This window comes from Pinus tabuliformis, chromosome 3_1, assembly GCF_031772625.1.
Source record: "Pinus tabuliformis cultivar Carrire ecotype Pingquan chromosome 3_1, CPIR1, whole genome shotgun sequence".
Classification (NCBI taxonomy): domain Eukaryota; kingdom Viridiplantae; phylum Streptophyta; class Pinopsida; order Pinales; family Pinaceae; genus Pinus; species Pinus tabuliformis.
The window spans coordinates 209,078,449-209,092,909 of NC_142301.1; positions in this window are offsets into that span (position 1 = coordinate 209,078,449).

Sequence of the window (14,461 nt, forward strand, 5' to 3'; positions counted from 1 at the left end):
AGAGGCAGGAGCTACAGATTGGGAGCCAAGGGACCAGGAAGGAACAAGGTACGACCGAGAGGAGCTGAGAGAGCATGCGATAGCCAGATGGTTAGATTATCTTATTGAGGGAGATTGGTCATCGATGTACTAACACAAATCCCTAGTTTTGTATCTTATAATAGTGGATGTATGAGGGCAATTATCCCTGGTACGGAAGCCCTAGAATATTGTATTGTATCAGTTGGATTAATATAGTGAAGTTGGGTTGAAAATTAAAAAAGTTTTCTATATCCTGTTCATGTGTGATTTACTTCTATTTTATTCCACTGTGCAAAGTATTTTATGGTTGAGATTCTTGGTTTGGGAGCATTAGTGATTTTATGACTCTATGCTAGACCCAAGATTGTGAAAATTCAAGAATGATATCCATGCTGATTTAATAGGCTCAAACATTTTGTCCACCTATTTCTTTGTCTTTGTCAACAATGTGGTCTTAAGCTTCTCTGACCCAAGATGCACATACCCTGATGGTACCCCTTGAGTTAGAGCTTGACACATCTCAAGAAATAAAGGTGATCATGAAACATTAAAGGATATGAAGTTCATATAGAAAGAGAAGATAATGGTGATATCAAGCTCTTCATCTCTCTCTTTTTGAAATATCTTGTCCATTTGACCAAGTGCCACTGCCTTTATTTTTATTGTTTAACCTACACCCCTACCAAAACTCTCAAATGGAAATTTGATAATGCTTTTCCTTAAGAATGGAAGGGGATCATCATTCTTGTTTTTTCTATATGATGCAGCCACCCTTGTCACACTAGCATTGGCCTCTTTTTCCATTTATTTCCTTTTACCTACAAAACAATTCCACAACCTAGTAAGCCCAACAAATGAGTTTTCACATGGAAATAAGTGCTCTTGAAATGATTGTTGCAATAGCTACATGTCCAAGGAACATTGCCCCCTCCCTTTAACTTGTTGTTTGGCCCTTGATCTATTGTGACATACTTCCACAACAGATCTTTTCTTTCTTGAGCCTATTGTATTTCTAAATTTATTCTACCCTCAACATTTGAAGTTGTTGTTGCAAAACCACTTCCAATAAAGGGAACACTTGCAGACCTTGATTAAATTAGAAGAGAAGCAGCATCACCAATGGAGACAATCTTCCCCTTATTTTTCCCCTTATCTACTGCCCTTGATTGAGCAATGAATGTTGTAAAAAATAAATGGAAAATGCACAAACCCGTAAACCGAATGGACAGGAAAACTGCTATAGCAAAACTGGAAAAAAAATGGAAGCAAAATGCACTTACAAGTTGCTTGAATCACCTCCAAAATGTTCTGAAACCATTTGTGAGTCACTCCCATACACCCACCACAAAAGAGAGACACAAGAATGAGGGATAAATCAGCTCCAATCAGGATTTTAATGTCACGCGGCACGCTTTTCAGAGGGATACATGTCTCAAAATCGGGATTCTCTAGCTGGTTGAATCCGATTCGCGTGCCCAACGAATCTCACGTGTCAGGACTGTTGACTGATAAAAGGTGCCTTTTCAACTCCTAATTATCTTCACATTAATTATCAATCTGCGCAAGTCTTTCTATTTCAAGAGTGTACATAGTATGTGGTAGTTATTTAACTCAGAGAGTAATGCTTCTAAATTGCAGTATAGATCTTTTAAATACAAGAGTAAATGGATGCAACAAATAAATTCTATTCACAATTAATTGAAAACTCAATCCTTTAATGAAATCAAATCCTACAACAATTCAGGCAACAACAATATGAAATTCAAGTAACAAAAGTATCAGTTAACAGTACAACAGTGATAACTCCTCTCTTAGAATCTAATTGAATTTAAATCTAACGCATTACTCTGTAAAACAACGATGATATCAATCTGAGGGCCTAACAATAGTAGTTAATATTCATTATAGTTGATTACATCGAGCAGGATATTTATCTAGGAAACTCAATCCAAAGCGAAAGGAAACTAATTAAACAACAATGTTGTAAATTATATAAAACAAAGCTATTCTGTCAATGCAAAGAAATAAGGAACAACAACGAAATAAAATAGCAGAAAGCAATAATACTATCAAACTGTCACACTTGCAATAATTGAAAATATATGACACAGGTGAAGCAGTGAATTCCACTGGAAGCTGGGCCCTTAGCCGCCAGCGTACACTATTGGTTACTTCAGATAAATGAAAAGGAACAAAAAATCCTCTTATGTATTAACCATGAATGCGTATTACAACGTATTTGCGTTCTTCAGTACAACGAATGTCTATAATTAAGAATTACAAAAAGAATAACAACAGTCGTCCACTTTCTGCTTACAATCGTTGCCTTTTATAATGAGGAAGGGGTAAAATGATAAAGGGATTCGCACAATTTTCTAACTTCATACATTATTTCCTTTCTTGCGCTATTCCTGTTGATTTTCTTTTAGACATATCTGCAACCACCGCGTTCCCTCCTTAGCCTGTCGATGTTTGCTGTTTCTTCACAGAGAACAACATTTGTCTCTTTCGTGATTTTCCTGCAGAAAGGAAGGTAATAATTAGCCAAAGCATAATTGTAGATAATTTCTGTATTTCTTACTATAATTTCTTAATAGATTAGTGCAATGGGATATAGAAAGGATAAGGATAAAGGAAAAGGATAATAAGTTAATAGTAAATGCATACCTTTTCCATGACCCAACATACTCCCCTGCTTACCTTTTTCTTGGCCAAGAGCTAAAAGATGTGCCCTGTCTTTCCTTCAAGCAGTTCATATATAGCCTTGTACCACTCATCAAGATACCAAATAATAGGGCTACGGAACCGACAACCTAGCCAATAAGGACCTTCCCTTAAGATGAGATTACTATAAGTGACAAAGCATTCTGTAGCCAGTGTAAATTTTTTATATTAAATGGCTCTCTATTCTGTACATTGTTATTGGAAACTGTCCATCTGAACTTGGTTGCGGCCAAGGAGTTTTCTTGAATGGAGAGGAAGTACTCTACTCCCTTTTGGACAATTTCTTTCTGAATAGGCCCCAAAATTTTGATTACTCCTTCCCACTTCATCAAACTTTTGTGATTGGCCAGCATTTGTAACTGGTGTTTTGGTTCACCTTTGATCCAATGGTCCAGTCCATTTTCCTACCTCTAGAACGTGTTATGAACCTTGAACCATTACAGTTTGTTAACAGTGAATGAAATAAAAGCTTGAAATTGCACATCCCCCACAAAAGGACAGGGGTTCTTTTCAATTTCTTCCTCTAATACAAAATTGTGTAAATAAAATTCACACAACAACCTCTGAACTTTTACCCCGTGATGTTTGCAATAGTTTATGAAATCTTCAATTGTTTTTACTTCTATAGGTTTTCTAGCTCTGACAGCTTTGATTTTCAGTTGCAAGTATCTTTCTAGAAAAAATAAGGCATAATTGTTGGCAGGGGATCTGCATGTCAATACGTCAGTATATAATGAGCAAATAGTATCCATTTGACTCCTAACCTTTTCTAATCTAAGCTTCATTTTCTCAGTCCTCTCTTCTGCCTTTTGGTATTTATCAAAGGCCTCACTTTCTAAGATGTTCATGTCTCGAAGCTGCCTCTATAATTCCAGGTAATTTTTGCTGGGAGACTGTTTCTAGATCAAGGTGTTCTATGGTCAGTTGAGCCTGGGCTAAATCTGCTTGAAGATTCACTATATTGGGGTCATTGCTCGTCATGATATCTTTGGCTTATCTATCTGGGTAGATGTGCTGTAGGAGGGTTCCATCTCTGTCTGAATGGCTAAGTCATGAGAAAGTATAGCCTCTGTTTGGGTAGCTGCTTTTGCAAAAATTGCATGTTGTTCCCTAACAGGTTATGTGAGTATGGGATCAGATTGAGTCCCCGTAGCTTCTGTTTCCTGCAATTCAGTTTGGATGGCTGTGTTTATTGTTTCTAGGGTTTTGTCTAGGAATTTCCTTGCTGATAACTCCCTTATTTTTCGTTTCAACCTCTTCACTATTTTCTGCGGCCTCTGTTTTTCCTTCCTGAGCTTTTTAATTGTGGTTTTGTTCTTTTTAGGGGGAGCAAGTGTTTTTTTGGTCGTTTCTACTCCAAACGAGCTTGGTTTCTCGTCTTGACTCTTCTCTAAAAGAACTGTGTCCCCAGATTGATTGTCATCTTCTTGGTCTATCTCCATGTCCTCTGTTTGGTCTATATTTTCTATATTTAGGTATACCTAGCTGGGTTCTTCTTGAGTTATATCACCAGGTTGGCCTGCCTCTTCCTGAGTGACTTCTACCCCTATTTCTACTTCAGAAATTACATTTTTTGGTATGCTCTTATTGTGGCCATAGTTTTCTTCCAATTGGGTTGCTCCAATGTTAAAGTTGAGCGGGCTTTTGGGCTGTATAAATTCATTCATATTGGCCAAAATCTAGGCCAATTCAATATCATGCAGTAAGTCTCATGGGGGACTTGTATTTGGTGTTGAGGGGAGTTCTGTTTCATTTCTTTCCTCTTCACTAGAGTGATTTGTTTCCTCTTCTTGTTCTGACTCCAGGTCATCCCATCCTCCCAACTGTACATATTGCTCATTTTCTAGACTAGGTAGTTCTATGGGCTGGCTGCTGCTACCCTGGGGATTTTTAGCTATTCCCAAGCTTGTCCTTAATCTGGTAGAGTGTTTGCATTTTCGTGGGATGTTTACTGTGCGGGTAGCCCTTTTTCTTTTTGGAACAGGGTTAGGAGTAGGTAAAACTAACCACCCTTCTATGGAAAATATTAATTCTTCCCAACTTGTTTGTTGCTGAGCGAGGTTGTAGCTAACTATCAGCCCAATTAAACAATGATGACTTACGACTCTTTCTATGTGTCTGGATTTTCTTATTCTTTCAGCAGAATCATGCAACAAGAAATTCAAATATGCAGGTAGAGTTACTGAACATTTTTGTTTCAAAACTGCTAACAGTTTAAGTTGACACAGCCTTACCACGTCTTTTCGCCTGTCACATGTAATGAAATTCTGAGCGAATCTCGCTAGTTCTGCCCATGATTCTCTGAGGGATGATGGTCGAACTCCTTTTCCTATGATGATCAGATCTTTCCCTTCATCTTTAAAGGCTTCAATGGCATCCTACAGCTTCAGTCATTTATTCGTCCACACGATTCCTTCAGCTGCTAATCCAGAAACATCTCAATCACAGCATCTAATACTGTGATTTGTTTGCCCCTCACCATAGACTAGCCGTTCTATAAATTTTGCAGGAATTCTATGGTGATTGTTTTGTTGGGTTGCTAAAATAATGTGAAATATGCTACCAACTAGGTTCGGACTAGAATTTTTCTGGCAGCATCAGAAATAGCCAGTATTAGCGGCTCCCTACACACTGTTCTTCCTCCCATATTGCTTGAATTCTACACACTATAATTTGGCACAACAAGTTGGAACAACACAGAAATAGACAGAGCCAATGATGGAACAACAAGTTGTTATGATCATTATATCAGATGATATTTTTCAGCATAAATATCGTTAAAGACTTGCTATTATGGATTGTCATATAGTTCTGCATAACCAAATAAAGGACTGACATGCATGCATAAGTACTTTGGGAGTCACCCTCGCCCCCCTTTGAAATGATAGGTTTCCTTTGACCGAATAAATGAAGGAAAATCATGCTAGTGGCAATGTACAGGGATGGTGGAAGTGGTAAGGTACGCCTATTTATGAAAGGATCGCAAGAGATATTGGAGTGCTGAAATCAATGCATATACGATAATTATCAATTAGTGAGGAGATGCTATGAGGTGATTTCGAAAAGGGAAAAAGGACATCTGACACAAAAAAGATACTTTACCATCATCATTCCACTTAAAGCTTATTATGATTGATTTTTTTAGAAGATATCCATGCATAAAGGTTCAACATAAATTAGGAACATAATCACTCTGTAGTAAAGATACCAAATAAGGAAAGGGACTTATAATAACTATTGATGTTGGAAATATGACTTCAATAACATTAGAAGAGCTTCTGTTGCCTGTAGGCATTTATAGCCTTCGAAGAGTTGCTTTCTAACCCTTTGGAACCATGGTCCTTTATGTAAAATAGGGAAAGTGCATTATGATATCAGAGTGGAGACCAATGTGCTGGCTTGGTGACCAGATGAACACATTGCCATTCACTAGGAAGGAGAAAAAGGTGGCAGACTGGCTCATGATGAGACCTCCTGTTCTAAGGACCTTTTATTTCTTGATTCATCCATTGGATCATATCCCTGGTGTGGTGGCCATAGTGGGAATGCCACTTTGCTGCTTCCTCATGATCATGGTAGGCTGGCTCGTGATGAGACCCCCTATCCTCCATCTGTAACAAAATTAGACAATTGTTAATAAACATATGTATATCATTTTTTTTAGAACAACACTTCCTATTTATACATAGAGAGTGGCTCAACACTCCTTAGGAGTAGGAATGGCAGAAGAAGTATAAACATATCAAATAGATGAAAGTATGCCCTTAAGCTTATTTGATGATAATGAACAGAGAGAGTTATAGGGTTTAGGGAAGAACCACTATGGTACAAGTAATCAATCACTTTGATTTATAATGGAAATGAGGATAGTGAAGTGATATATATGGTTGTGTCCTTTCCTTTTCTATCAATATAAAGAAATCTTGTTTAAAGATGATAATATTCAATACTTGCTTGTTCCAGTAATCCTTAGATTTGTATCCTTTCATATATATTTGTACCCTTGTGCCATAGAGGATCATAAGGAGTGAAATAATATTCACAAAGTGCTTATTTCCTAAGAAAACCTCACATAAAGAGTGTTGTTCCTTATAGGGAACAGCAAGAAAAGACACAGAAAAAGGTGTTGTTCCTTAGAGGGAACAACAACTGCTCCCTGTAAGGAACAGCAAATGAAAAATACACGCAGACGTTGTTGTCCCTTATAAGGAATAGCAGAAGGATATATACATGACGGTGTTGTTCCTTATAGGGAACAACAGCTATTCCTTAGGAGGAATAGCAAGAAGAAAAATTGCACATCGAAACTGTTGTTCTTTAGAGGGAACAACTGTTGTTCCTTAGAGGGAACAACAGTTGTGCCTTATAAGGAACAGTGAAAAGAAAAAATAATTGGACGCGAAATTGGTGTTCCTTAGAGGGAACAACAGCTGTTCCTTAAAGGGAACGACGGTTCTTCCTTAGATGGAACAATAGAAAAACAAATGCAAAAGAAACTGTTGTTCCTTAAAGCGAACAACGATTTTTCTTTAGAGGGAACAACAACTGTTCCTTAAAGGTAACAACAAGAAAACAAATCCAAATGAAACTGTTGTTCCTTAGAGGGAACAACAACTATTCCTTAGATGGAACAACAAAAAAAATATACACGAAATTGCTTGTTCCTTAAAGGGAACAACAGTTGTTCCTTAGATGGAACAATAGTTGTTCGTTAGATGGAACAGTGAGAAAACAAATACATATAGGATTGTTGTTCCTTAGAGGGCACAACAGCTATTCCTTAAAGGGAACACTAGCTGTTCCTTAGAGGGAACAACAGTTGTTCGTTAGAGGGAACAACAACTGTTCCTTAATGGGACAACAGGAAATCAAATCCATACGAAACTGCTATTCCTTAGAGGGAACAATAGATGTTCCCTAGAGGGAACAACAACTGTTCCTTAGAGGGAACAAAAGCTATTCCTCAGAGGGAACAACAGCTGTTCCTTAAAGGGAACATCAAAAACCAATTATAGAGGGGCCTGTTATTCCTTAGAGGGAACGACAGCTATTCCTTAGAGGGAACAACAACTATTCCTTAAAGGGAAAAGCACAAAAACAAATATACAGGGAATTGTTGTTCCTTAGAGGGAACGACAGTTGTTCCTTAGAGGGAACAACAACTGTTCCTTAAGGGGAACAACATGAAAATCTGTACACAAAATTGCTATTCCTTAGAGGGAACGACAACTATTCTTTGGAGAGAACAACAACTATTCCTTAAAGGGAACAACACGAAGAAAATCCATAAGATCATTACTATTCTTTAGAAGGGACAACAACTGTTCCTTAGAGGGAACAACAAAAGAAAAGTAGAAAAAAAGAGAATTTATATACAATTTATACAAGCAAATTCAATCAAAATAGAAAAAAAAAATTATGTACAAATTTCAAAAACAAATGAATTATTCACTGGGTCGATGCTAAGGATGGGTTTCCCTCCTCAGCAAGAATTTGTATGGTGGAATCTTCCCGTAATTGTTGGCAAAAGGACTCCCTGGTAAGCGGTTTGTGATAGATTCGTACTCGATGTCCATTCGCTTTAAAAGAGTAGCCAGACCCATCAATGGTGGCTAATGTGAGGGTACCATTATCATGCACCTTTTGTATCTCATAAGGTCCTAACCATTTGGTCTGGAGTTTTCTCAGGAAATCCTAAAACCTAGAATCATATAGGAGTGCCCAATCTCCTTCGTGGAAGATCTTCTTTTTGATAAGGGCAACATGCAATTTCGCTCTTTGTTGTTGGATCAATGCAGTGTGCTGAAGAGCTGATAGTTGGATTTCATCCAATTCATTGATTTGATATAGCCTATTAATTTGTGCTTTGTTTAACTCCAAGCCTACCTCCTGAGCTATCCTCAATGTCTAGATTTCAAATTCAATTGGGAAGATAGGTTCTTTGCCAAACACTAGTTGATATGGGGAATATCTCGTGGTATTTCTCCATGTCGTGTTGTATGCCCATAGGGCTTTTGGCAATCGGTTAGCCCAGTCACATCTATGTGATGCAACTATATTTGTGAGTATTGCCTCGATTACCTTATTGGTGCTTTCTACCTGGCCATTTGCCTGCGGATGGTATGGAGTCGTGATTCTGTGCATGATATGATGATTCTTTAACGTTGCAGGGTTCTTATGGCCTATGAATTGTGGTCCTCCATCGGTAATTACCTCCCTAGGCAAGCCATATCACACGAATAGTTGGAAAAGAAAGTGGGTAACGGAGTCCTCTGTTGCCCTTGGTAGTGCCTCTGCCTCCACCCATTTAGTCACATACTTTGTTGCAACTAATATATTTGTCTTTTGATTAGATGATGGGTTTATTGGACCGATGAAATCTAACATCCATCACTCAAAAGGTTTAATGACTATCTGTGGGTGCAGGGGCATCTCATCAGACTGCCAAGGGCATCCCATTCTTTGGCAACTGTCACATGCCTGGACAAACTTCTTGGCATCTTTAAAAATGGTGGGCCAATAATAGGCCATCTGTAATACCTTGTGACTAGTCCTGTGATCTATAAAATGTCTGCCGCAAGGCCCATCATGGCAATCTTTCAGGGTGTCGAAGATCTCGTCTTCCTTGACGCATGTTCTAATGTGCATATCCGCCCCTGTATGAAATAAATTGCCTCCGATCCAAGATAATCATGTGCTATGTTGTACTATTTGTTTTCTTTCATTAGGCATTAGTTGCCTGGGTAACTTGCCCACTGCCAAGTAATTTGCGACATCCATGTACCAAGGTGTTTTCACGGTCACAACAAATAAATGTTCATCAAGAAACTGGTCTTCTACTGTTGCCGAGTCATCTATCTTTAGCATTCATGAAAGGAAGTCTACTACTGGATTTTCTATTCCTGGTCAACCATTGATAGTGATATCGAATTCTTGCAAAAGAATCAACCATCTTGTCACTCTTACATTTGTAACAGGTTTATTAGCTAGATATTTGATAGTAAAGTGATCAATGTATAAAATCACAGGGTATCCGATTATATAATGTCTAAATTTATTGATAGCATAGGTTATAGCCAAAAATTCTTTTTCAGTAACAATATAATTTAATTCAGCAGGAGATGGATTTTTGCTGATATAGTATATTGCATATGGCTTTTTATCTTCCTCTTGGCCGAGAACTGCTCCAATGGCTCTGTCTGAAGCGTAAGATGAAATATGGAATGGAAAATCCCAGTTTGTGCCCCTTAATACTGGGGCTGTTGATGCAAGCCATTTTAAATCTTCAAAAGCACTATCACATTTATCAGTCCAAATGAAATCAATATTTCCTATTAATGCATATAGTGGTGCAGCAATTTGAGAAAAATTTTTTATAAATCTTCTATAATAGCCAGAAAATCCCAAGAAACTACGTACCTCAGTTTGTGTGGAAGGGGTAGGTATTAAAAGAATTATCTGAATTTTTGTTGGATCTACTTGGATTCCAGCTGCTAAGATATAGTGACCCAAGATGAGGCCCTCGATCATCATCATGTGGCATTTTTCATGGCTTAAACAGAGTCTGGTGGCAATGCATCTTTGCAGAACTTTCTCTAATGTTTGTAACGCTGGCTCGAAGTCATCTCCATAAGCTGTAAAGTCATCCATGTACACCTCAAGCCCTTCATTTATCAGATCTGAAAAAATGTTGAGTATAGCCCTCTAGAACGTGGTAGGTGCATTGCACAACCCAAAAGGTAAGACCCTATAAGAAAATGTTCCCCAAGGGCAGGTAAAGGTAGTCTTATCCTAATCTTCAGGGGCAATCTGAATTTGATTATATCTGCTGAAGCCATCTAGGAAAAAAAAGAATTTTTTCCCTGCTAATGTGTCTAAGACCTGGTCAAAGAACAGAAGGGGAAAATGGTCTTTTTGGGTTGCTTTATTAAGCTCTCTTTAGTCAACACATATATGCCACTTTCCATTCTTTTTTGGTACCACTACTAATGGAGAGACCCATTTGCTGTCAGATATGGTGTAGGTGAAGTTTACATCTAACAATTTTTGTAGTTCGGCTTTAACAATATCTTTAAGATGAGGATTTAACCTTCGTTGAGGTTATTGAATGGACTTGGCATCTTTCTCTATATAAATGTGGTGCATGAATAATTAGGGATCAATCCCTTTGATGTCCGGGTAATCCCATGCAAAGGCCTCTTCATATTTTCTCAGGAGTTGAACAAGCTTCTGCCCTTGGTCAGCAATCAGATTTTTGTTAATATTCAATGCTTTTCCTGGCTCAATTTCTATGGTTTTGCTGTTATAAACAAAAGTTGTTGGTATTGATTGATTGTTAATATCTTTTAAGGGACCTTCTTCTATTTCGTTATCAAGGGCTACTTCGATCATGTGACATTTTAGATGGGATACAGCATCTGGTTTGTTAATGTAAGTGCTAATGATGTCATCTTCTATTTGATCCTTAAATTCGATAGCATATTCTATGGTTAGCGGTGATCTAATGTTTTCAGTTAGATATGATGCAGGTTGTTTTCTGGTTTTGAATTGTTAAACTTGGCTGAGCTGGAGGATATAAGGCTAAATTATTCACATTGCTTCCTCTTGCTATAGTCATGTTGCCTCTTCGACAGCTTATGTAAGCATCCGCGGTTGCTAGCCAAGGTCTACCTAGAATTAGAGGATGTCCATCAAGTTGGTTTCTAGGATCGATGATCAGAAAATCTACTAGGTATTCCCAAGAGTCTACAGACACCATTACATCCTGTAATGTGCCTTCTGGTTTGACTATCAATCAATCAGCCAGTTCTAACAAGGTCGTGGTTGGGTCTAAGGATGTAATGCCAAGCTTTTGACAAGTTTTGGTTGTAAGAATATTGATTTCTGCTCCTAAATCGACCAACGCATTGGGGAAGGAGCATCCATTTATTTGCACAGTGACTATAGGATTTCTTGGGTCCTCATATTTAACAAGTGTTTCTCCGCCTGATAGTAAGTCAGGTAAGGTACCGACTACATGGACAGTTGGGGTTGTTTTAATTTTCCACTTTGGCTTTTTCATACACAATTCCTTAATAGTTTTTCATAAATTGGAATGTCTTGAATAACCTGGAGGAGCGGTATTTTTATGCACAAATTTTTCAATTCTCCTAGAAGATCAAAATTGGGATATTGAAGTGGGCGTGGTATGATTAATCTTTCTGAGAATGGTGGAGAAGAGGTGATTGTTTGATCATGAGTTTTATGTTTAACCATGTTCTCCACTTATGGTGCTTGTTCTATAGGTAACTGGTCTTCAATTTATTTATTTTTATCCCCTTCTGATTCTATTATCTGCCCAAATATTAATTGAAGCTCATTTCACTCCCTTAACTCGATTTCTAGCTCTGGTCCTTCAATAATTTGCACAGATTGAATCGGTCTGTTGTTGGGGTTCGGGTTGGGTTGGGCTGGGAGCTACGGTCGTAGGTTGGTCTGAGGGTTCTGTTGCAATGTGTAGGGTGCTGGTAGTGTGGGTTGAGGTAGGGGGATTGTTCCTACTGGCTGATTTGTAGGTCTTTGCTAGCTTGACTTCCAGTTCTGGTTCTGTGAAGTTGAGGGTGGCCATTGGGATTGATATGCATTATTCTACCAAAATGGTGGGAAGTAAGAGGAATTTGGCCAATTGTTATTTTGATTTGATTGGTTGGGCCAAGGTGGCATAGGGAATGGTTGTTGTGACCAATTGGAAAAAGGTGGTTGATTCTGCCACATGGCTCCTGGGTATTGTTGCGAATTATATTGCGAAGTTTGAAAGAAAGAAGATGGATCAGTCAACATACCTGTTTGTTGTGGTTGCCATTAGCGATGCTGATTTAGCAAGTAGACTGGTTCTGTTTCTTCCTCTACCTCCTTATAGACTACTTTTAGCCATGGGAGTGATGGGAAACTTTCTGTAGCGTGATCTTTCGTACATATGGCACAGGTTTGCACCATATCCAGCGAGAATTCTTTGTGACTATGCTTGTTCTTGCATCTAGGACAGAATATCACCAAGTTTTGTTCTGCTTCCACTTTCTTTTGTTTGGCTTGCACAATGTCCAATTGCATTGTCAGAGTTCCCAAAATATCTGTTTTGAAATCCTCTAGCAGGTTGCCAATTTCTGCATGAGTTATACCTCCACCAAATATTTTATTGTCCCCAGTGGTCATGTCATGTTCTGCTGGTTTGAATCTCGTAATGCCTCTTGAGGACCTGATACAAAATTTAATAATGTCAACATATTCTTCTTGATATATATCACCTTTGCCCATAATATTTAATGTTTCTATCCATTATTCTTTCATCCCTTTTATCAGTGTAGTTTTTAGCACATTATCAGGTAAAGGCAAAGTTGCATAGGGAGACCGCTGGAGGTTATATTGAAATCGTTCCACATATTCTTCTAATGTCTCACTAGGTCTTGCTAACCTTTGGAATATTTCGTCTTTCAATTCCCTAGATCTGCAATAGTCCTGATATTCTTTTAGGAAAGCGGTTTTCATTTGTTCCCAATCATTTATTGTCCCTCCACCTAATCCCATAAACCATCGCAAGGCTACTCCTTTCGTTGTAGAGGCAAACAACTTTAGTTTTTAGGGGTCGGTGGTATAATCATAACCCCGACACAATACATCAAACTCAAATAGGAATGCATCTGGATCCTCTGATGTCATTCCATGAAAGGTAGGAATATTTTGGAGAGGGATGGCTTTCATTGGTGCATTGACAACTGTGTCAACGATGGGATACTGCAATGTAGAGGTTTGAGGTGTTTGTGGGTTGTTTTCTATTTGATCAAATATGTGCCAATACTCTTCCGAGATCTCTAGAGAGTTATTCCTAGGATGATTAGAAGGGGTGGGATGATCTTAACAACACTCCCTCGATCTGGGATACTAGGTGTTCCTTGTTGAATTACTACCTAAGGGGATCTTGGTTCCTTTGTTTCCCCTGTTTCTCCTCCTCCTTCACGAATATTACAAGGATTCCCTTCTTTTGAGGAAATTGGGTGTGAATTTTCAATCTCTTGAAAACTCTACTTAGTTCCCACTGTTTTTCTATGGACCTCAACGTAGGCTATAGATGGTGAGCCTATGGCCCGAACGGAGATAGTAGGTTGTTTGGAAGAAACATTTCTAGGACCTACTAATGGTTGAGATTCGGCTTTCTTTAAGATGTCGTCTATGAATTTTGATCGTCTAAGGGTCACCGGTCCCTTAGATCTATCTGGTTTGGGTAGTGGAATTGGATTGTTTTCAGGTTTTTTCTTCTTAGTCATTCATGCAAACAATTCAAATGTTTATATCTACCCTAAGTTCCTAACAATTCTGCTGGAAAGCTGGCGGGGGAGCAGGCATTTTACGTGGTTCGTACACAGGTTCTTACCTTTCATTTTTAATACCCAGTTATCTCCCAGCAAATAAGCAACAAATACCTACTTTAGATTTCCATAATTGTGCTGAAAAGCGGGCAGAGGAGCAAGCACTTTACTTGCTCATTATGTAGGTTCTTACCTTCTATTTTCAAAACCCAATTCTTCTTCAACAACAATCATCAGATGTACATTACTCCTTAAAAATCGCTACACCCTCCTTGGCAATGACGCCAAAATTTTGACTGATAAAAGGTGCCTTTTCAACTCCTAATTATCTTCAGATTAATTATCAATTTGGGCAAGTCTTTCTATTTCAAGAG